The sequence below is a fragment of the Bidens hawaiensis genome, unplaced genomic scaffold (assembly GCF_021521415.1).
Source record: "Bidens hawaiensis isolate Kalapana, Puna unplaced genomic scaffold, B.hawaiensis_p1.1 tig00032469_1, whole genome shotgun sequence".
Lineage (NCBI taxonomy): Eukaryota > Viridiplantae > Streptophyta > Magnoliopsida > Asterales > Asteraceae > Bidens > Bidens hawaiensis.
Window position 1 is genome coordinate 3656 of NW_027495540.1, and position 22088 is coordinate 25743.

The window sequence follows — 22088 nt, forward strand, 5'->3', positions numbered from 1 at the left end:
TATGACTTCTTTTTGGACGCCGGACTTGCGTTTCGGGTATTTGGGTTTGTGGTACTTGTGAGGACGTATATGGCATTGGCGCCTGAAAGAACATATCGGGGGGTAAACGATGGCATGGGTGGAGGAATCGTCGGTCGTTGTTGGTTTGCATAGAAATGGTTGCTAAGGTCGACGTTATTTGCAAGCAAACTAGCCCACCACATACAACTTGGATCCCACGGGTTTTGATTCGGGTTCGGTGTTGAGCTTGAGCTCGTGTTCGGGTTCGGATTCATGATCTGGTGTGAAGATGGTTAAATTTGGTGTGAATATGAAAGTTGTTTGAGTAAAATTGAGAAAAATGTTTAAATTTATATAGAAGTGTTAATTTTATTTATTTATTTTTAAACAGTCAAAAAATTAGCCGTTGGTGGTGGGCCCCCCCACCTCACCCCTCACCGCGCCCATCGTCCCCTCCGCGCCCCACCTCACCGCGTGACCGAGCCCTGCCTTGGTGTCCCCCCCCCTTCCGCGCCCCCATAGCATTGGTCTACGAGTCACGCTAATATTAATCGGTGGATGATATTTTGGGATCCGTGATTTCATATCTCAAAAAGGCGCCAAAATTCTCCGCCCAAACACACTTCCATTTCCACTAAATCATCTTCACCAAATTATCTGTCAATCGTACAATTGAACAAAAACAAACAATGAAGCGTCAGCAATCCATACTCTCATTCCTCCAGAAACGTCCGCCAGCGTCTGAAACTGACAAACCGACTGGATTCGGAGCTCCGAAACACCACACGGTAACCGTTCCTAACGAAAACGTTAACCCTAGAGCTTCATCCGGACCTAATCGGAATGATAATAATAATAATATTATTATTCACTCCTCCGACGAAGTTAGAGGAACGGATACTCCGCCTGAGAAAGAGCAGCGGCCGTTGTTTTCGAATGCTGATGGAGGTGGTGAACGGAGTGGACAGTCTGTGTTTTCGAGTATTCGGCATAAGTTTATGAAACCTAATAGCTCTGAGAAGCTTCGTGATAGGTATATTTCGTTGCTTAACCTAGGTTTTCGGTTAATTTTGGTTTTGGTTAATTTCGGTTTGGAGAGTGTGCTTTTGAGTATTAAGCATAAGTTTATTTCTGTACGTTTCTGTGTTTAACCTAGATTTTCGGTTAATTTCAGTTTGGACAGTCTGTGTATTCGGTTAATTTCGGTTTGGACAGTCTGTGTATTCGGTTAATTTCGGTTTGGTCAGTCTGTGTATTCGGTTAATTTCGGTTCGGACAGTACGTGTTTTTGAGTATTAGGTGTAAGTTTATGAAACCTAATAGCTCTGAGAAGCTTCGTGATAAGTACTGATAGTAGCCGGATTCGAGATCGGTGATCTCCTAAGATAAGACCCTTTGAGCGGGTTAGACTCCATAGATATAATAGAGAGAACGAGACATTATTTTATCAATTTTCTTCTTAATCATTTAACAAAACTAAGAGGCCTTTTATAAGGCTTACAAAGTGAAACGTGCATATGCATGAACTTACTAAAAACATGCACATAATGGAATTAAGAAACTAATCTAATAAACTGTAACTAAACATAATGCTAAATGAACATGGAGGTTGTGCTGTTGGCTGTTGCATGGATGTCATGTAAGTGATGGTATGGGCTACGTGGGTATGTATCAGGTACATACCGTATATTTCTGTGTTTAACCTAGATTTTGCTATATTTAATTGCGGTACCCGTGTGCACGGTTTAGTTTGGTTATTAGGCTTGTGATTGGTTTATTACTGTACATTTCTGTGTTAAACTTAGATTTTCGGTTCAGTCTTGTCGGTTAATTTCGGTTTGGACAGTTTGTGTTTTCAAGTATTAGGCGTAAGTTTATGAAACCTAATAGCGCTGAGAAGGCTTGTAATAGGTATATTTCTGTGTTTAACCTAGATTTTCAGTTAATTTCGGTTCGGTGTCGTCTGTTTTTGGTTAATTTTGGTTTGGACAGTGTGTTTTTGAGTATTAAGCATAAGAAACCTAATAGTGCTGAGAAGCTTCGTGGTAGGTATATTTCTATACGTTTCTGTAGGTTTCTTTGTTTAACCTAGATTTTGGTTAATTTTGCTTTGGCTTTGTCCGGTTTCGGTTAATTTCGGTTTTGGATGATTTATGTTTACAAGTATTAGTTATGAAACCTAACCTAACGGTGCCGAGAAGCTTCTAGATAGGTATATTTCATTGCTTAACCTAGGTTTAGTTAATTTTCTGTTCAGTAGGTTAATTTCAGTTCGGTTTTGTCGGTTTTTGGTTAATTTTGGTTCGGTTTTGTCAGTTTTTGGTTAATTTTGGTTTGATTTTGCCGGTTTTCGGTTAATTTCGATTCTCGTTTCCGGTTAATTTCAGTTCTGTTTCGTCAGTTTTCGGTAAATTTTGGTTCGGTTTTGCCGGTTTTTGGTTAATTTTGGTTTGGTTTCGCCGATGTTTGGTTAACCTAGATTTTGTTACATTGAATTGAAGTAAGGTGTGCATTGTTCGGTTCGGTTATTAGCCGAAATGGAAGCTATCGGTTAGAAATATATGAAAATATGAATGGTTCGAGTATTAGGTATAAGTTTATGAAACCTAACAGTGCTGAGAAGCCTTGTGATAGGTGTATTTCAGTGTTTAACGCAGATTTTGTTATATCTAATTGCCATACGGCGTGCATGGTTTGGTTCGGTTATTAGCATCAAACGAAATGGAAGTTATTGGTCGGTTTCAGTTAATCGATTCCGTTTATTTGGTTAGTTTGTAGGTTTTTGGTTTGGTTAATTTCGGCTAAATACATAAAGTGGAGGCATATATACTTGAAATGGGGTATAAAACATGAAATACATGAGATGGAGCTGTTAGGGATTCGGGTATTGCAAAACACACAGAAACACAAATAATACTGCAAGAGAAAATATAAACGAAGATGACACACGAGATTTATGTGGTTCGGTCGGTTGACCTACGTCCACGGGCTGCAATCAGGATACTTTTCTTACTGCCTCTGCCTCTGCCTCACTCGTGATGAGGATATTTCAAGTACAAGGCTAAATATATATAGATACAAGATCAGGGTTTTCTACTTGTTCACTAAGAAAACTAATATGGGCTTTAATTAAAAAAAAGTGGGCCAACCCATTTGATCTTCTAATTTCCTGCTCCATAGTTCTCTTGAACCGGGCCCAAACAATCATGTTTCCACAAACCCAACAATCTCCCACTTGGAAGCTTGATAATCTTCAACCTGCCTTTCGACATGATAAGTTGTACCTCTTGTAATATTCCTCGTCTTCCTGGTTGCATCTGCCTTCTCATCAGTTAAACTGAAGGTTCGTTGAAGCTCCCCCGAGCTCCAACACATCAGTCATGGCTACCACTGCCACTGACTCGTTCTCTATCCCTACCGGCTCCCACTTACACGAACTGCCGAATCCCGGAATACCTTGAGAACAAACAACACTCTCCATATTAAGCAGGTAATCTTCTGGAGAGACTTTAACCGCTGAAACACTGATTCTCTTAACCCACTGTCTGGTAACTTTGGCTAAAGCTTTGACTGGTCGACTGCCAGTGCTCCCACTGCCACGAAAACCCCTGACTGATTTCTCTGAACCTTTTCTAGCATGTTCAACCTGAATCTGACCTGTGGCTCTGGGTTTATCTCCTGCAAAACAAACCTTCTTCTGCCCACTAGACTCTGTGAACCGGACTTTGGTCTTCTTCTGAACCGGGTCGGTCATTCCCTCAGATGATAAACTGACCATATACAATGAACCCCTCTTTCTTCCCCAAGCTATGACAAGATTTCTCTTAACAACTTTCCACTGCCTGTTCCCAAATTTAACCTCATGTCCCTGTTCATCCAACTGCCCAACATAATCAACTTTTTCTTTAAGCTTGGAATCACTTTGACATCTTTCAAGGTCCATGAACCGGCTGAAGTAACTAAATTCATGTCACCCATGCCCGTAACATCAAGAACATCATTGTTCGCCAGTCTAACCTTACCAAAATCACCTTCTTTTAAATTCTGCAATGCTTCACTGCTGTGGGTAGCATGAAATGAAGCACCAGAATCCATGACCCAGGAATCAACATTACCTTCAACACTAAGAACTAAAGCCTCATCCTCTGAGTATTCTTCTGCTGTGTTGACTTCTTTCTTTTCATTCTTATAATTCGGACAGTGATTCCTGAAGTGCCCCGCCTCGTTACAGTTACAACATACCACATCCTTCCGAGTTCTAGACTGACTCCTTTTCCTGTTCTCGCTCCCACTACCTCTGTTATTTTTTCTTCCTCTGCCAACATGCATTAAATCACCCGATGATTCACCTGAATTTCTTCGTCTGACGTCTTCGCCTAGAATAAGATCCCGAATCCCATCAAAAGTGAACTCGCTGGTAGAACTAGTAATCGCTGTAACAGTTCCCGACCAACTATTTGGCAAAGATGATAACAGTAGTAGAGCCTGAACCTCATCCTCGAATTTTATACTAGCTGACCCAAGTCTTGACAAAATCGAGTTAAAGTTGTTGATGTGTACTGTAACTGAACTTCCTTCTTTCATCTTCGTATTCACCAATTCACGAATCAGGAAAACCTTATTAGTTGCCAAAGGCTTCTCGTACATATTAGACAAATCATTCATTATCCCACGCGCTGTGGTTTCTTTCAGGATGTTGAACGCAACATCCTTCGATAACGACAATCTAATAACTGCCTTGGCTTTCTTATCCAAAGTTTCTCACTCATCCGGTTGTATCTTCTCCGGTCTTTCACCCAATACCATGTCCAAATCTTTCTGAACTAGCAAATCCTCCATTTGCATTTTCCACCAACCAAAGTCTTTACCATCAAACTTCTCAATCTGAAGTTTCCCGTTCTCAGCCATTAACTCAAACTAAGAATTCCTAACTTTGGATCTAGGTAACACAATCAGAAAAATAATCTCAGACAAACAAAATAACCCCCGCTAATCACCACAAAACCACCCGGCTACACTGCCTGGCAAACGCCAAAACCCGATAATCAAACTCGAAGCCAAAACCGAAACTAAAACCCGATGCAAAACCGAAAACCAAACCTTAATCAAGAAACTGAAAAGACAAACAGAGAAAGACTGCACCTGATTGATTTTTTCTTGATTGAAAATAGTGTTGGGTTATGAAGGCCTTTGGGCCGGTTTTATTAGGAGGCCCAGTTTTGGTTCCTAATTATGTTTAACCCTAATATTGTTTATTATATATATCCCATCATGTAATTGTAATCTTTGTTCTGAGCTAATAAGAAAACCTAGTTGCAGCCCGTGGACGTAGGTCCCCTCGCGGGGACCGAACCACGTTAAATTCTTGTGTCGTTTATATTTTCGTTTATGTGTGTTTATCGTTGTGCATGTGTGTGCTGTTTCGCTTCCGCGCGCCGCTTTGTTCCTAACAAGTGGCATCAGAGCTTTGGCTTGTTGGACACACGGTTCGTTGCACTGGTAACGATTTCGCAGAAGGTTTTGGTTCGAATCTGTTTTTTGGTGATTAGGGTTGGGTGAGTCCCTCACCGTGAATAACTCTTGGAGGTCGCCTGTTTTTTTATTGGTTCGGTTGAAGGTCAAAAGGTTTTAAGGCTCAAATGTTCATCGGTTTTAAGGGTGATGATGTCGCCGAAAAACCGAGAATCTGGTTCGATTGACAAAGGATCCTTGGATGTTGTCGGATGTCGAGACATGTGGTTGGCTTTGTTGTTGCGAAGAGCAGATTTGGTCACCGGGTAGCGTTTTGCGTGCTGGTTTGTTTGGCCGGAAAAGCGTGGCCGGAGCTTCTCTTTTAGCTGCTGCATGTTGACGGTTTCTTGTTACAAGAAGGTGACCTACATGCTTTTGACTTGTTTTTTGTTTTATTTGACCAGTAAGTTTCAAAAGAAGCCCTGGGTGGGTCTTATTTCTACTGGGCTACTTTAAGTTGATGGGCCATTGTTGGTTTTTGGGCCAGCATTTGGATTTTGTGATTTTCTTATTTCAAGACTGGTTGGGCCAAATGTAACAACTTGTTGGGCCGGTTCTTTAGCCTAAACACTGTTTTGGAATTATTTTAAGTTCGTGTTTTGGCGTTATTATCAACCATTATTATTTTAACCCGGTTTTGTGAAGACCATTTAGGTTCGGGTTCAGATTTGTTTGCAAGAGATTAGTCTGAGGTAACTTTATATTGTTTATTTACAGTTAGTTGATTTATCGGTTATTGCAAGAGCAAATCGGTTTATTTGGCAGTGTTCTATTGAACAATCGTCAAGTTTAGGCCCGTGCCCTTGTTGTGTCTGTTCACTGTTTTCGATTTGTTCTCGTTTGTTATTGTTATAACTGAAGACGAGGTGGTTATGATCGGAATGTTGACGGTTATGGATTTTGGTTGATTGGTTTGTCATGTGAACTTGGATATAGTACTGGTGATGGATAAACTTGGAGAAAATGGAACCAGCGGGTGTGCTGGTGACGGCATAAGTGAAAAAAAAATGAGGTTAGTGGCAAGTCATGTAAACTATTGCTCGTTTGGATGATCTTTCGGTTAGGGTTTGAGTTAACTGATCGTGTGTACGGTCATAGAACCCTTGGTACCGCTTGATTTTATGAAAGTTCTACTGTTGTTATAGCTGTTTGCCTGTTAGCTGGTTCGAAACTGTGATTATTACTTCTTGTTCGTTTGGAATTGTGAAGTTATATCTTTTTTGGTGGTGATCAGTGGTACACCATTTGAGAGGTTCATAATCTCGTGTTGGGTAAAGTTATTTGCCGGGATAGTACGAGTGGGGTTCATCTCATGGAGTGTTGGTGTGGCATGGGTTGGGATAACAGAGACAGTGGGAGCTGGGCATAGTCGACTTGATAGGTTGCGTAGAGGTGAGACATTTTAAGGGTCGATGTCGAAAGGTTTGGAATTCTGCTTTTGAGAATGTATCTGGGGTTGATGCATTGGGACTCAGTGAAGGCGGTGACGACTCTTGGGTTCAAGATTATGGTATGCTTTATTTGTTACTCACTTCAATGAAGCATTGTTGAATCTTTTAATTAAAGACTTTTGGAAGATACGAGTTTTTTTTTGTATCGTCGGAAGAAGTGAACCAACTTCCGAGTTATAAGGTCTTGGCTCGCTGAATCGGGTAGAGCTAAGGGGTTTCAGTTTGCAGACATGAAGCCTGGAGCCACAGTGATGTTAGTTTGAGCGTATTCGGAGGTCTGAACATTTTCGGGGTTTTGGTAACAGTGGGAGCACGCAGGTGTGTTCTAGGTTTGTTTCCAAAGGGACGTTGGGTTCGGAGGACCAGGAATCCGAATGTGAAAATCTCTCCTGGTATAGTCTGCTGATTTGGAGAGTGTTTATCCTCTGGAAGTCTTTGAAGCCGGTTGTGTGAGTAAGTGAGGGTCGGTTAAGATTGAGGATGAGTCATTGGCGAGTTTTGTCATGGCTGGGTCTGGGATGACCGGATTGGAGTTCTCGGGAGCTTCAATAGGCCTTTTCAGGTAACTGATGAGAAGGGCGGATGCAACCAGGGTGTGGATTGGTAGAAATCTTAGTTTGTTCCTAGAGAACTGGAGGCTTGGAGAACTTCTTTTGTTGAAGTTTTAGCTAGTTCTTGGAACTGGAGGCTTGGTAGATTTCTATTACTGAAGATTACTAGAGTTACTGGATGAATGAGATTGTTATATTTACTTGGATGGCAGGCTGGAATTTATCGCAAGGCCTTCAAGTGGGAGATTGTTGGGTTATGAAGGCCTTTGGGCCGGTTTTATTAGGAGGCCCAGTTTTGGTTCCTAATTATGTTTAACCCTAATATTGTTTATTATATATATCCCATCATGTAATTGTAATCTTTGTTCTGAGCTAATAAGAAAACCTAGTTGCAGCCCGTGGACGTAGGTCCCCTCGCGGGGACCGAACCACGTTAAATTCTTGTGTCGTTTATATTTTCGTTTATTCGTGTTTATCGTTGTGCATGTGTGTGCTGTTTCGCTTCCGCGCGCCGCTTTGTTCCTAACAAATAGAATTGCATCCATGGGCACATTCACGTATGAGACAAAAAAAAATTTTGTGATTCAACACAAATCACAATGATGGCAGTAGCAATTCTTCCACAAAAGACAAAAAAGAACACAAATTCATGTGGTGGCGGTGGCTTACGAATAAACAGAACAGATGCTATTTTTGTGATGTAAACTTGGAATACTACGATCGATCACCTTGATGGTCGACTGCCAAAAAAACTGAACCCTAGTTTGACCCAAACTATTCTCTCGCGATCGTATTCTCTGGTGTGTAACCGTAACCTCGGCTCTTGATACCACTTGTTAGGGATTCGGGTATTGCAAAACACACACAAACACAAATAATACTGCAAGAGAAAATATAAACGAAGATGGCACGCGAGATTTACGTGGTTCGGTCGGCTGGGCTGCAACCAGGATACTTTTCTTATTGCCTCTGCCTCACTTGTTATGAGGATATTACAAGTACAAGGCTAAATATATATAGATACAAGATCAGGGTTTTCTACTTGTTCACCAAGAAAACTAATGTGGGCTTTAATTAAAAAAAAGCGGGCCAACCCATTTGATCTTCTAATTTCCTGCTCCATAGTTCTCTTGAACCGGGCCCAAAACAATCGAGCCTCCACAAACCCAACAGGAGCCATGGAGGTAAAAAAGGTTCCAAATATATGAAAATATGAGTGGTTTGGTTTTGTTTTGTTAATATTTGGTTAACCAATGGTAAAAAATGGATAACTGATTTTCGGTAATCAGTTTTTAATTAATTTCAGTTTTGTATTCATCGATTTTTGACTTGGTTTTGGTTAATGGTCTGGTTATTGCTCACCTCTTAGGTTTAATGCATTTACTGTTCAGTAGATTTTTAAAATTTTGTTGTGCATAAGCTGTACTTGTTTGTGCATGTGAAATACAATCTTTTTCCCACAGTGTTTTAACTTTTGGGAGCATGAAATTGAAATCATCAGGATATAGATGCTTCATGTCATGTAAAGTTTATTTGATGATTTTTGTTCATGATTTGCAGCAGTTTGTCAGATGGCAGAAATGATAATATTCAGTTGACATCTAACAAATATAGTTACTCAAGTGGAAGAGATAAAGAGTGTTCAGTACCAGTTTTTCCAAAAAAGGAAAATGTTATTGATGTAGAAGAAACTGTTTCCAAATACAGTTACTCAAATGAAAAAGATAAGAAGACTTCAGTTCCTGTTTTTCCAAAATTGGAAGATGTTATTGATGTGGAAGAAACTGTTTGTAAAGGGAATAAAGGATACCCCTTAGTTATAGAAAGTGATGGTGATATAACAGGGCCGGAAACACCAGGAACACAACGCCTGGTCCCACGTGTGAAGCGAGTTCAAGAAGAAAGTTGTAACTTAGGGTCTGCTGCTACTGCTAGTACGATTACTAATTTCTCTATGGGAAATAGCAAAAGAGAAACACCAGGAACACAACCATTGGTCCCACGTTTAAAGCGAGTTCAAGAAGATAGTTGTAACCTGGGGGCTACTGCTAATGCTACTATGGGAAATAGCAAAAGAGAAACACCAGGAACACAACCATTGGTCCACGTTGGAAGCGAGTTCAAGAAGATGGTTGTAACTTAGGGTCTACTGCTAATGCCGGTACTAATTTGTCTATGGGAAGTAGCAAAAGAGTGAAGTTTTCTCAGGATTTATTGGCTGAAAATAAGAAAGATGATGTGCTGTCTGAAGTGGCTAGTAAGTTTGATTGGCTTCATCCTTCTAAGATTAGAGATGCTAATGGAAAAAGGCCAAACAATCCTCTTTATGATAAGAGAACACTTTATATACCGCCTGATGTTTTCACGAAGATGTCAGCATCTCAGAAACAGTATTGGAGTGTCAAAAGTCAGTACATGGATGTCCTTATTTTCTTCAAAGTGGTTAGTTTTTTCTCTCTTAATATACTATGAAGCATGCTGGTTGCTTCATGTTTTGTAGCTGCGATTGTCTAATTTTTGGTTTAAATATACGTTTGGATGCTAGGTCTGTTTTTATAAATCAATATGTAACCTTTTCTTATTAGCTAACCATATACACATGTGCAGCTAGATTAGTCAGATTTGATATAACAAATTCTTTACTTTTTTACCTGTCTTCTATAGTTATACAGATTAATTGGATGAGCTGGACTTATTCAATGTGTTGAAGTTCATTAAAGGATTCTATAGCATTTCTCCAAAAAGTTATATTTGAAGAACATATAATGCTTAGAGCAGTATTTATTATCAGTCATCACTACTTCCGATGTACATATTTTTAGCAATCTTGGGTTCTAATGCTCTAGTTATTTTATTTAAACATCTCTAGAAACAGTGATAAGATAATATAAAACAATCACCTGAGAAAGTGAGAAATAAGAACACATAAGTTTTTGATTAGTTGAATATTTAAAAGAGAAAAGCATGCAAGACTTAGCCTTAAGTTAATTCATTGTGCATTTACAGGAAGCTAGAAGAATTTGCACAGGAGTAGATAATGTGTTTTAGCTCAAAATGTGTTTAGTGTCTTTGCCCACTATTTTTGAGTATGCATATTTGGGAATAAGAGAACTTCACACCTGATAATAGTGTGTGCATTATTTTTGAAGTGAGTAAAGGATTAGCTGGTTTACATTTATGATATCAGCAGTAGAGATTCATTGACATATGTTTCTTTCTATCTTTATTATTAAGATTGCGCGTTTATCTTTCCTATATCCATAGAAGAAGTCCGGCCACTCAACAAAATGTTTTCACACATGCTTGATTTGTCTGACCTGAATTCATTGTGTTACAGGGAAAGTTCTATGAGCTCTATGAACTAGATGCTGAAATTGGGCATAAAGAGCTTGATTGGAAAATAACAATGAGCGGTGTTGGAAAATGCCGACAGGTAGTTTTAAAGCACTACAATGCAAATCTTTATTCTCACTTTATTGTGATTACACTAAAATATTGCCAGTAAGTAAGAAGATACATTTCAATAATTTAGCATCTACTTTTTGTCTTATGATTCAGGTTGGTATCACCGAGCACGCAATTGATGATGCTATTGAAAAGCTTCTTGCTCGCATGTAAGTTACTGAATACGACATCTACAATATTCCTGTCAGGGCATGTTCACAGAAAGAGCAAATGATGGGATTGGTAACGGGTCAAAACATCTAGTGTTTTGAAATGTGAATTTTTAGGTTTATTACATACGCGTGCACTATCTTTGTATCCTTATTCGCTATTTCAACGTAAAATTGTGAAGGTATAAAGTTGGGCGAGTTGAGCAGCTGGAAACAGCAGATCAAGCAAAATCAAGAGGCTCTTCTTCTGTAAGTTCACTGTGATCACAGATCTATAAACTTCTGCTAAAACAGTTTAATTTTGCATCATACAAAACAGTTGAATGTAGTGTTTGCCACAATAAGCTAGAATTCCCATTTGCTTACCCTTGAAGACATTGAAGTTCTATTTAATACTAGTTACTAGATCTTGCATTGACAGCATACTAATCACTTGTATTAGCACTCATGCTACTTTGTTAATTTGATATTGAGCATTGACGTAAATTCCTTGTTGTAGATAACGTGTCATTTAATATTAATTTTATATTTTGTAAACATCCACAGGTAATTCAAAGAAAATTAGTACAGGTGCTTACACCATCAACCTTGATCCATGGTAACATTGGGCCTCAAGCTGTTCATCTTCTTTCTCTAAAGGAGGTACTGCTTTACTTCTATTGCTGTAATTGTCATATATGCATTTAGTTTCTACTTAACGTGGACAAATTAAGTATATTCTGTTTAAAAGGACTTAGGTAGTTATGTTTACTATGTAGCACATGTATTATTTAAGACTACAGAAAAGTAAACATTCTTTTTAACTTGACAACTCAAATCAACATATTTAGTTATTTATTCCCACGCAGTGTAATGATTTCTTCAAATTCAGTTTTCGGGCAACTTATTACAAATGTTATTATAGTTAACATTTTTTTAAGTGCATACTGTGAAGATTTTGTGGTATTTACTTATAGACATGTCGCTTTGTCTTTACTTTTTTGTGCAGGGTACTCATGATCTTGCTGAGGGTACAACTGCATATGGATTTGCCTTTGTTGACTGTGCCTCCTTACAGTTCTGGATTGGATCTGTCACTGATGATGCTTCTTGTGCAGCTTTAGGGTCTTTATTGATGCAGGTATGTCTTCTGGTTAGATGTGCCTATTTTGACCCGTCTGCTTAAGTGCTGGTTGATTTTGGTTGTTTGATATTAAACGGGTCAAACGGGTAATATTTTAAATAGCTAAAAAGGAAAGGGGCCAGATGAGTCAAAGTCGGCAAAAGTGTAATTTAAGTGCACAATACCTTATAAATCCGATTTGACGTGCACTAAAATTGATTGTTTTGAACTGTACCTGAGTTAGCATGTGATCCAAGTCATATTTGAAGATGTTATTTTAAAAACTTTACAAACTGATATTGTTGACCTTTTTTCCAATTGGTGGTCATACAGGTGTCACCTGCAGAAGTTATCTATGAAAGTCAAGGTGTGTCTCCATTTATTTTCTGCATCTTTTAATCATTTGAAGGAGTGACGATAAGGTTTATATTAAATGCATCATTTCAACCTTTGTACATATCAATTGGTTCGTTTGGGGGTTATTTTATCTCAAACGGGATTGAGTCAAATGTTTTTATTAATGCATACAACCTCTAAAATCATTTCTTCAAAAATTAAAAATTTCTAGTGTAATAATATTGTTTGTATAGTCATAGTTAACACAGCACATTAATTATTTTAAAAATGTTTGCGGGTCAACCAATCTGACATCATGACATGGTTCATTTTGATCAGTGTAAAAAATTTTAGTTTCAACTTGAACCTGTTTTGACTCATTACCTGCGCCCGTTCGTTTTTTAACCTCCAGTTATTTTTATCAGATTTCGTGTATGTTTTTTTGTGAAAAATAATATTTGCTGCAGGGTTGTCTAAAGAGACTCAAAAAGCCCTTTACAACTATTCAATTATGGGTAAGGATTTTTTCTGTGTCTTTAATTTGCGTATATGATGACAAATCAATTTCTGTAAATGATTGTTTTCAAAATTCTTACCTCCAAATTGTTTTAAATTCTCTTGTAGGTTCTTCTGTCACACAACTGACTCCAGCACAACCTTTCACTGATTTTGTTGATTCTTCTGAAGTTAGAAATTTTTATCAATTGAAAGGGTACTTTAAAGGTTCCTCCAATGTGTGGGACCGTGCACTTGATGAAGTGGTTCACCAGGATATTGCATTATATGCTCTAGGTGGACTTACCAGTCATTTATCCAGGCTAAAGGTTAGATTTTGTAGAGGTCGCATTTCTGAGTAGTGGTGCAATTGGTTTGTATAAGTGTATAACCCAACCCGAACACAACGCAATTACTTAATTATGCTGAAAAGTTGAACCCTAAGTCCCTAACCTGTACACTTGTAACCCATAAACACACTCCATATAAGCTTATTATGAAAACAGTTCAAAGGGGTTGGCAGGTTAAAAGTAAAATTTATTATCTAAGTGTAGTTTTGAATGAGTTTTTTAGTTCAACATGAATCCAACCTAGATGGTTTCAGACTTAATATAACCCATTTATATTGTGTCGGATATGTGTTGTGTTTCCATGTGTCTTGATTCACCATCCTTAAATTTGAGCCATTTGGACATGGATTATTTTAGGTTCTTTTCGATATCTAGCTGGTCAAATGGGCCAAAACCAAAACAAATTAGCTAAAAAGGAAATGAGCTTGGCTGAGAGTCATTCAAAATCTACTTTTAATGCATAAATCCTACTAAATTGTTTATTTCTAAGATTTGGGATATTACTGAAATAAACTTATTTAGTCATTTAACAATTTATAAAAATCTGGCAGTAAGTTTTTCAGGTCAATTCTATCAGACCATTTCTTCTCTAGAAAAGTTACCCACCTAGACATGTGACTTTATATAGCTGTGCTCATCGGTTTATCTGATTGAGTTCGGTTCGGTTATCCAAAGAAACAATATTTGTGGAACCGGCAACCGAACCGAAAACCGAATTCACAATTCGGATACGGTTATGAAAAAAACTGAAAACAAATTCAAAATTTTGTTCGGTTTTTATAGTTATGGATACGGTTTGGTTTTTTTGTTTTTTTGCACACCACTAACTTAATGTGTGCTTGGACATGATATTTTGATACCTTGATTAACAAATACAACTTTGAGCAGTTAGATGATGCATTACAAAACGGAAGTCTTTTTACCCTATGAAGTCTACAGAGGATGCCTTAGAATGGACGGTCAAACAATAGCTAATCTTGAGATATTCAATAATAGTGAAGATGGTGGACCATCAGGCAAGTCAATAACATAATTATACTATAACAAACTGTCCAAGTTAGTACAATCATCCTTGTTTTTCTCATAACAACTGATGTCATATTGCAGGAACACTGTACAAATATCTTGATAACTGTTTGACATTATCCGGTAAAGGACTCTTACGGAGGTGGATATGCCATCCACTGAAAGATGCGGAGGAAATTAATAATAGGCTTAATGTGGTTGAAGAATTGATGGGACGCGCCGAGATAATGGCGGTTATTGCTCAGTATCTTAAAAAGGTTCCACATTTAGAGAGATTTCTTGGACAAATTAAAGCTACTTTAAAGTCATCTGCTTTACTCTTGCTGCCCTTGATTGGCAGCAAAATATTGAAGCAACGTGTAAGTTCTCTGTTCGTTATATGTGTCAAGAAATGAAAACATGTTTTATGCTGGCATTTGTTATTTAAGTTATCTTTTATATCATTTGTTTTATTTATTTTAATAGAGCAACTTTTTTGCTTTATAAAGTAAAGGTGGTAAGATGGGTGAGTTGGGTAATGGCCAATGGGCATGACTTGAAAACACTTTTTTTAAAAGACTAATTTACCCCCTTCACCCTAAAATAGCTGCCCATTAAAAGTAAACACAATTTAAGATGTGTAAAGTTAATGCAGATCTTAATTAGCAGAATGCCAATTTTACCCTTAATGCAACCAATTTGGTAATTGATTTGAAAATTTTGCAAAGTTTGGCAATAAGTGTAATCAAGGGTGAAACTGGAAAATTAGTATATTATGAACTTCTATTTTTGTAAGTGTACAATAGTGGCATGGACAAATGACAATAATTGGAAAGTCATTTTATTCAATGGCTTATATTATGCATTAAACTAATGATATGCGTTAAACCTTTAATTAGAATGATTTAGGAGGTTGCATACAATAAAATTAGACTTTGGGTGCCTTTTAACTGCTTGGACCAGTTCAACCCATTTGACCCCGTTTGCTTTTTAACTAATTTATCTTATTTGACTTTGCCACCTTTAAATATCAAGCAAGTTCTTTTTCCTAAAACTCTTTCTTCACATGCTTATACTTTGCTTTTCTTTTGCTGTTGCATTGCGTTTTTGTATTTATTTTGTGCAAAAGTAGCAAGTATATTGCTCATTGCTAATGAACTTGTAAAATAGAATAGCAGACTTATCAAAGATTACCTTATTACTTTATATTGTTTCTATGCTCACCTGCTTATTTGAAAAATACACTAATAAAGAAATGATAAACAAGATATTTCTTATGGTTATTTTTTTTTCTTTTTAATTTGTATATATTGGATATTGCAATATGGGTTTTTCTATGGAGCAGGTGAAAGCATTTGGATCTCTTGTTAGAGGTCTTCGAGTTGGAATGGATTTATTGATGCTTTTACAAAAAGAAGACAACATGTTCTCACTATTCTTAAGAGTATTTACACTTCCAATGCTAAGTGGGGCCGATGGACTTGACAAATTCCTTGCCCAATTTGAAGCGGCTGTAGACAGTGATTTTCCTAATTATCAGGTATTTTCATGTTCATATGATTTCTTTTAGTTATTTTTGTACCAGTTTCTAGTGGCTAATTCATTATATTTAGGCTCAATGATATATGTTATGCATTTCTTTTTATTCTTATAGATGTGGCTATTTTAACATGTTCATTAATGAACAGGGCATTGACTTTGGTTTTGGCGTTCTTCTAACCGAGCAAATGGGTTAAAAATCAACCAAATTGTATTTTTAAACCTCTTAAGTTGTTTGTAATTATATATAGATATGCTATTCTTTTTTTTTTGCCTTTAAAAAAAAAAGAGGCTATTTTTTATTAAAAAAAATGGGACATGAGTGTTTAAATTTAATGTGACCCTTACAAAAGCTACCTGTTTGATCCGTTAACAAACTTGTGCAACTCGCCTAATTTAAGGTTTGTACATTCAATGCAGTTTTGGAGTGGATAAATATCAAGGGTAAAATGGGAAAACTAGCAGATTATAATTAGCCACTTCCAAACCTGGATAGTTACAGTTTTGAATAAGGATACTAATTGACTTGGAAAACTTGTAAAATAGGTAAAATGGGAAAACTAGTATATTATAATTATCAACTTCCAAAACTGGATATTTACAGTTTTGAATTAGTATTTAGGATACCAATTGAGTTGGGAAACTTATAAAACATCAAGGGTAAAATGGGAAAACTAGTAGATTAGAACGTAGTTATCAAATTTGTTTCCGAAACTGGATGGTTATAATCTACTAGTTTTCGCAAGTCAAATGTATCCTAATTCAAAACTGTATCAAGTGTACGTACCTTAAACAAACATTCGTGTGTGTGTGTATGGATAACTGACATGATATATGATGCCAGGCACATGAACTCAAGGACTCAGATGCTGAAATACTATCAATTCTTATTGAACTATTGATGGAGAAAGCTAACGAGTGGTCTCAAATCATCTTTGCTCTAGCTGTATTGATGTGCTTAGATCTTTTGCCATGACTGCAAATTTCTCATGCATGCCCATGTCTAGGCCTGTGATAGTTTCAAGGTCAAACTCATCGGGTTTTGGTCAACGGTCAACGGGGCCCACACTTCATATGAGAGGATTATGGCATCCTTATGCTCTTGGAGAGAGTGGAGGAACACCTGTTCCTAATGACTTGTGTCTTGGAGATAATGAGTTTGGATAGAGTCCTCGAACTTTGCTGTTGACCGGACCAAACATGGGCGGAAAGTCAACCCTTCTTCGTGCTACTTGTTTAGCTGTTATTCTTGCTCAGGTAAGTTTTAATGGTAACATTAAAAATGTTTCATTTGCATACTTTACTGTGTTTTAACTTGATGGTTTTTTGCTGTTTGCAGTTGGGCTGTTATGTTCCTTGTGACACTTGCGTTTTGTCTCCCGTGGATATTATTTTCACACGTCTCGGTGCTACTGATCGTATAATGACTGGTGAAAGTAAGTTTTTAATTGGATGCAAATTACTTTATAATTGCTAATAAAAAGATCATACTGTTGAAATTGTTTTGTTTAAACTGATAAGGTTGCTAGAATAATATATATCTTGCAACTATATTTGTCACACTAATTATTTATAAAAATGTATTATTTTACTTATTTTCTTAACCTCTCAACCTCTTCTTCTTTTGTTAGGTACCTTTCTGATTGAATGCACAGAAACAGCTTCGGTTTTGCAAAACGCAACTCAAGATTCTCTTGTTATTCTTGATGAGCTGGGCCGAGGAACAAGCACTTTTGATGGATATGCTATCGCTTATGCTGTGAGTATACCTTCTAAACTTCAAAAAAGAGTTTTAAGTTCGGCTTACTTGAGTACCAAAGCTATTCTTTTGTCTATTCATGGCATGCGGTTTCCAACTTGTAACCATTTTCGTTCTTTTTACTAACCATTAAGTAGAAGGGCATTTTACTTATTTTCATCTTAGGGACTATTTTGATTAAATATAATAATTTAACAGTTAGGTATTATCATTATTATTATTTATGTTATTATTGTTAATAACAGAAATAATTATGTTTAGTTGTATAATTATATTCAACCAAAACAGTTCTTTAGATGAAATGACCTAAGTGCTTTTCTACTGAACAGTAAAATCTAACGGAGTTAGCAAACAGGACGAACATGGTTAAAATTTTTAAAACCACGGGCCATGAAAAGACAAAAAAGTGGCCTAGGTACTCAAGTAGTTAAAAACTTAAAATGGACAAGCCTCAAACGCGAAAACCAAACTTTTAACTCCTTTTAAACAGGCTATATGCTGCTAAAAAGAGTGGTTTAGGAGAAATATTTTCAGATACGCGATGGATATATTGCATTTTTAAACGCAATTATTTTGACATAAAACACAATTAAAAAAAAAAGTTATAGAAATAAACAAGTTAAACGTGTGAACCTATTAGGTCGACCAAACACGTCTGACCAGAAACTGAACTAAATCCGTTTAGACTAAACCCAAACCCGTGTGATCCAAGTAATTAACACCCTTGTTTATAATGCAGGTGTTTCGTCATCTTGTCGATAAAGTAAACTGTCGATTATTATTCGCTACACATTACCACCCGCTCACAAAAGAATTCGCAACCACCCACACGTTACATTACAACACATGGCATGCACATTCAAACCCATATCCAACAACTCGTCATCACCCGACCAAGAGTTAGTCTTTCTCTACCGCCTAACAGCCGGCGCCTGCCCAAAAAGCTACGGTATGCAAGTGACATTAATGGCAGGGATCCCCAAAACAGTGGTGGAATCCGCCACGAAGGCGGCAGAGGTTATGAAAACAAAGATTGGGGTGAGTTTTAAGTCGAGTGAACGTCGGTCGGAGTTTTCGACTTTGCATGAAGATTGGTTGAAAACTATTTTAAGTGTTGCAGATGGTGATGAAGATGATGTGTTTGATTCATTGTTTTGTTTGTGGCATGAGCTTAGATGCTCTAAGCAAAAGTTGTGAGGTAAATGAGAGTGAATGGTGAATGTAAGTTATTAGCAAATGGTTTCATGAATTTGCTTTGGGTTTTGAGGTATTTTGTTTATAATGGAAAGTTATGATTACTTTATGTAGTAGAGATGGTGGGCAGATTAACATTAGCTATTTTTACTGACTTGTTTCGAGAATCAACATTCCTTCTTTTTGCTTTTGATACATTTGGGTCTCTTGCTTCTAATGCTGTTATGTTTCTTAAAAGAGTTCAGCAGGTCGTATACAGTAAAATATCGACCTCGAAGAACTATAACCTTTTTAGGACCAAATCTTCTATTCAAAGGAGGGTTATGGCGTAGTTTGTTGTTTGTTTATTTGTCTCTCTATTGTAATTGGATTCTTTTATGAAAATTTATAAAAAACCAAAAAACAATTCTCCTGAAAATAAAAAAGGCAAGGATGCATTACAACAATATCGAGTAAATCTAAAAAAAAGTCTGTAGTATGACGATTGTTAGTGTAAGTTAGAATGCTCGGTTATTAACTGATGGAAAGAACTGAACTATTAATGATTTGAGTGACCTTGTTGTGTTTAAACAAGTGAATTGGTAAACAAATCCAAGACCCAATACACGATCGAACAATATTTGCTCAAATACATTATTAATTGAAAACAAGAAATGAGAGATGCATACAGCTAACTAAACCTTACATGCATATAGGCAAACAAAACTTAACTAGGGAGAAATATACTTTGAAAACCCTCTTAAGTTGAAAAAACCTGGGAAAACCCTATGTTACATCGTTTTTTTTTTATTTTTTTTGTAATATATGTTGTTACATTTAATACAAAAATTCGAAAACATAAAAAAAAATGTTTTGCTATTTTTTTTTACATTTTTTTAGATTTTTATATATGTTTTCATTAGAGAGAAAATGTAAATAAACTTTAACATTTTTTATTAACTTTAATTGTGTACCACAAGATTTAATCTTTAATTAAAAATATGTGGTTGAGAATGAGTTTCTAGAGTTTTCACAACTCAAGTTGGTTTTTATTCTAACCTAACCCACTTAAGTAGTAAGGAAACTTAACTCCTAAAAGTTAAGAAACTTATACAAATTCTAACTCTAATAAAATAAAGAAACCTTGGCTACTAAAAATCGAGAAGGGAAACAAAAATCATACCTATTGTGCTTGGAAAATCGTGTGAGGATGGTGATGTCATGTCTGGGTCGTCAAAAGAGAAGAATGAGAAGGAAGGAGCGAGCGATGGTGGTGTGTGTGGGCAATTAAATCTATTTTTCATTCAAATTTCTTTTAAATTTGAATCGGTAAGAGGCATACTACACTATTTAAGATGTTACTTTTTAATGAAACAAACGATATGAAGTCTGACCGAATCAGACCTTGCCTCTTAATGGTTCCACTCAGACCCAAACAGACAACCTCTTAGACTATCCGCAACGCTATCAGACGCACTTATAATATGCAGGCGTAGTCAGCATGCCACATCAGCTTTCCACTTATTCTTTCCATATGCACATTTTACCATCAACGCTACCATATTCATTCCTTCGACATACAACCTAGCTTATTATTTTTACATCATCATTATTTTTTATTTTTATTTAACAAATATATTCTTTTTATTAAAAAGTGACTTAAATAATTAAATAAATATATTAATAATTTTTTATATAATTACACTGTTTAAAAAAATAGTGGTTGGAAAGTTATAAAAAGAAAATCAAGATTCAAATTAATATTTAAAATTATTAAACACAAGCCGTTGACTTTTCTTAACCTACTAAAAAATAATAAATAAATTAAAATAACTAATTTAAAAATAAATTATTAGTTACCGTTGGAAACTTAAAAATATTAATTATTATTTACTTAATTGCTGTTTAAATTATTATTTATTTAGACGTTTTTATTTATGTGATTTATTACTTATTTTATGTTAAACTTTTATTAATTATTATTTATTAAAATTATATTAAAAAAAACCCATAAAAAAAATTTAAATAAAAAATAATACTTTAAACACAATGTGACCCATTATAGATGCATTTAGGATGTTTGTGGTAAAGTGCATCACCTCCAAATGCATGTAGCCCCAATGCTACACTCCTTACATACGTCTGCCACCTTAACTAAGTGCATTCAAATACGCCCGCGTTACGGATAGTCTTAGCCATTAAGGAAACCTAGCCACCAAGTTTGACTTGGTTTTTCCTTTAGTCCAGAAGTGTTGCACATTTAAATTTTAATAACTTCTTATTTTCTTCTTTCTACTTCTTCTACCGCTAAATCAATCATAGTGACTTTGAACCATAACACACTCTCAACTATAATCAACCGAGTCTAAGCGAGTCAGATATAACTATTCTTATTAAAATATGTTACATGTTATTTCAACAGATAAACAAAATTCGAAAGAAGTCACTTATGCGCCTATGCCTCTTTCAACTTGTCACTTAGAAACGTACAAAATACACGAGGTTAACTAAAAGCTAAGTGAGTTACATGGGTATACCTATAGCCTAAAACCATTAATAATTTTTTTTATAAAACCATGAAATACATTTTTAAAATCTACTAAAAGTAACAAATTGATGTGCAAAATCATGTTTCATGTTATGTCAACGTTCCGTCAGAATTTTATACATTTCGAAAGCACGATATCTGAAGGTTCCAAAAACGTTCGTAACCACTTTCCACATTTGTATAAGATCCAAATTAAGATATAATGGACATTAAACTCCTTAAAGTCTTTGAAGTTTATAATTTACACCTTTTATCTATATAAAACTGAAGTACAATATAACACGTCTCTCATACTTACACGAACTGACATTCTTTCTATATTCAAGATGTTATGTGACACTCAACCATTGTGACACCTTATCTACATATTGTCTAGTTGTGACCCATGGCATGAGACAATATCCATCTGTCATCTTTTTAGGTATAAACACAAGCTATTTTTTTAACTTTTGTGTAGGGTTGTTCTTGAGACGAATTAAGCAAGGGCGAACCTGGGCTCGACTGGGATTTTAAACAAAGTTGAAAACTTAAACTTGGCTCGGTTTGTCTCGTTAAAAAAATAGCTTAGCTTGGTTTAACCATTAGAACTTAAAAGAAAGATATGAATTAGACCAAACAATGGATATTCGGAATTAAAAGATTGAATAACTTTTA

The 22088-nt window shown here is 36.2% G+C and overlaps 1 pseudogene across 1 annotated transcript; it reads left to right on the forward strand.

Annotated features, from left to right (window-relative positions):
• The first annotated feature begins 689 nt into the window (after positions 1 to 689).
• LOC143583608 (DNA mismatch repair protein MSH7-like) lies at positions 690 to 18985 on the forward strand (annotated as a pseudogene). The gene is made up of 19 exons (XR_013144212.1): positions 690 to 1033; positions 9074 to 9153; positions 9253 to 9543; positions 9642 to 9955; positions 10851 to 10946; positions 11072 to 11127; positions 11310 to 11376; positions 11674 to 11769; positions 12116 to 12247; positions 12563 to 12596; positions 13033 to 13080; positions 13190 to 13389; positions 14299 to 14426; positions 14518 to 14795; positions 15761 to 15955; positions 16799 to 17211; positions 17294 to 17390; positions 17586 to 17713; positions 18453 to 18985. The product of XR_013144212.1 is annotated as a DNA mismatch repair protein MSH7-like (transcript).
• Positions 18986 to 22088: the final 3103 nt, after the last annotated feature.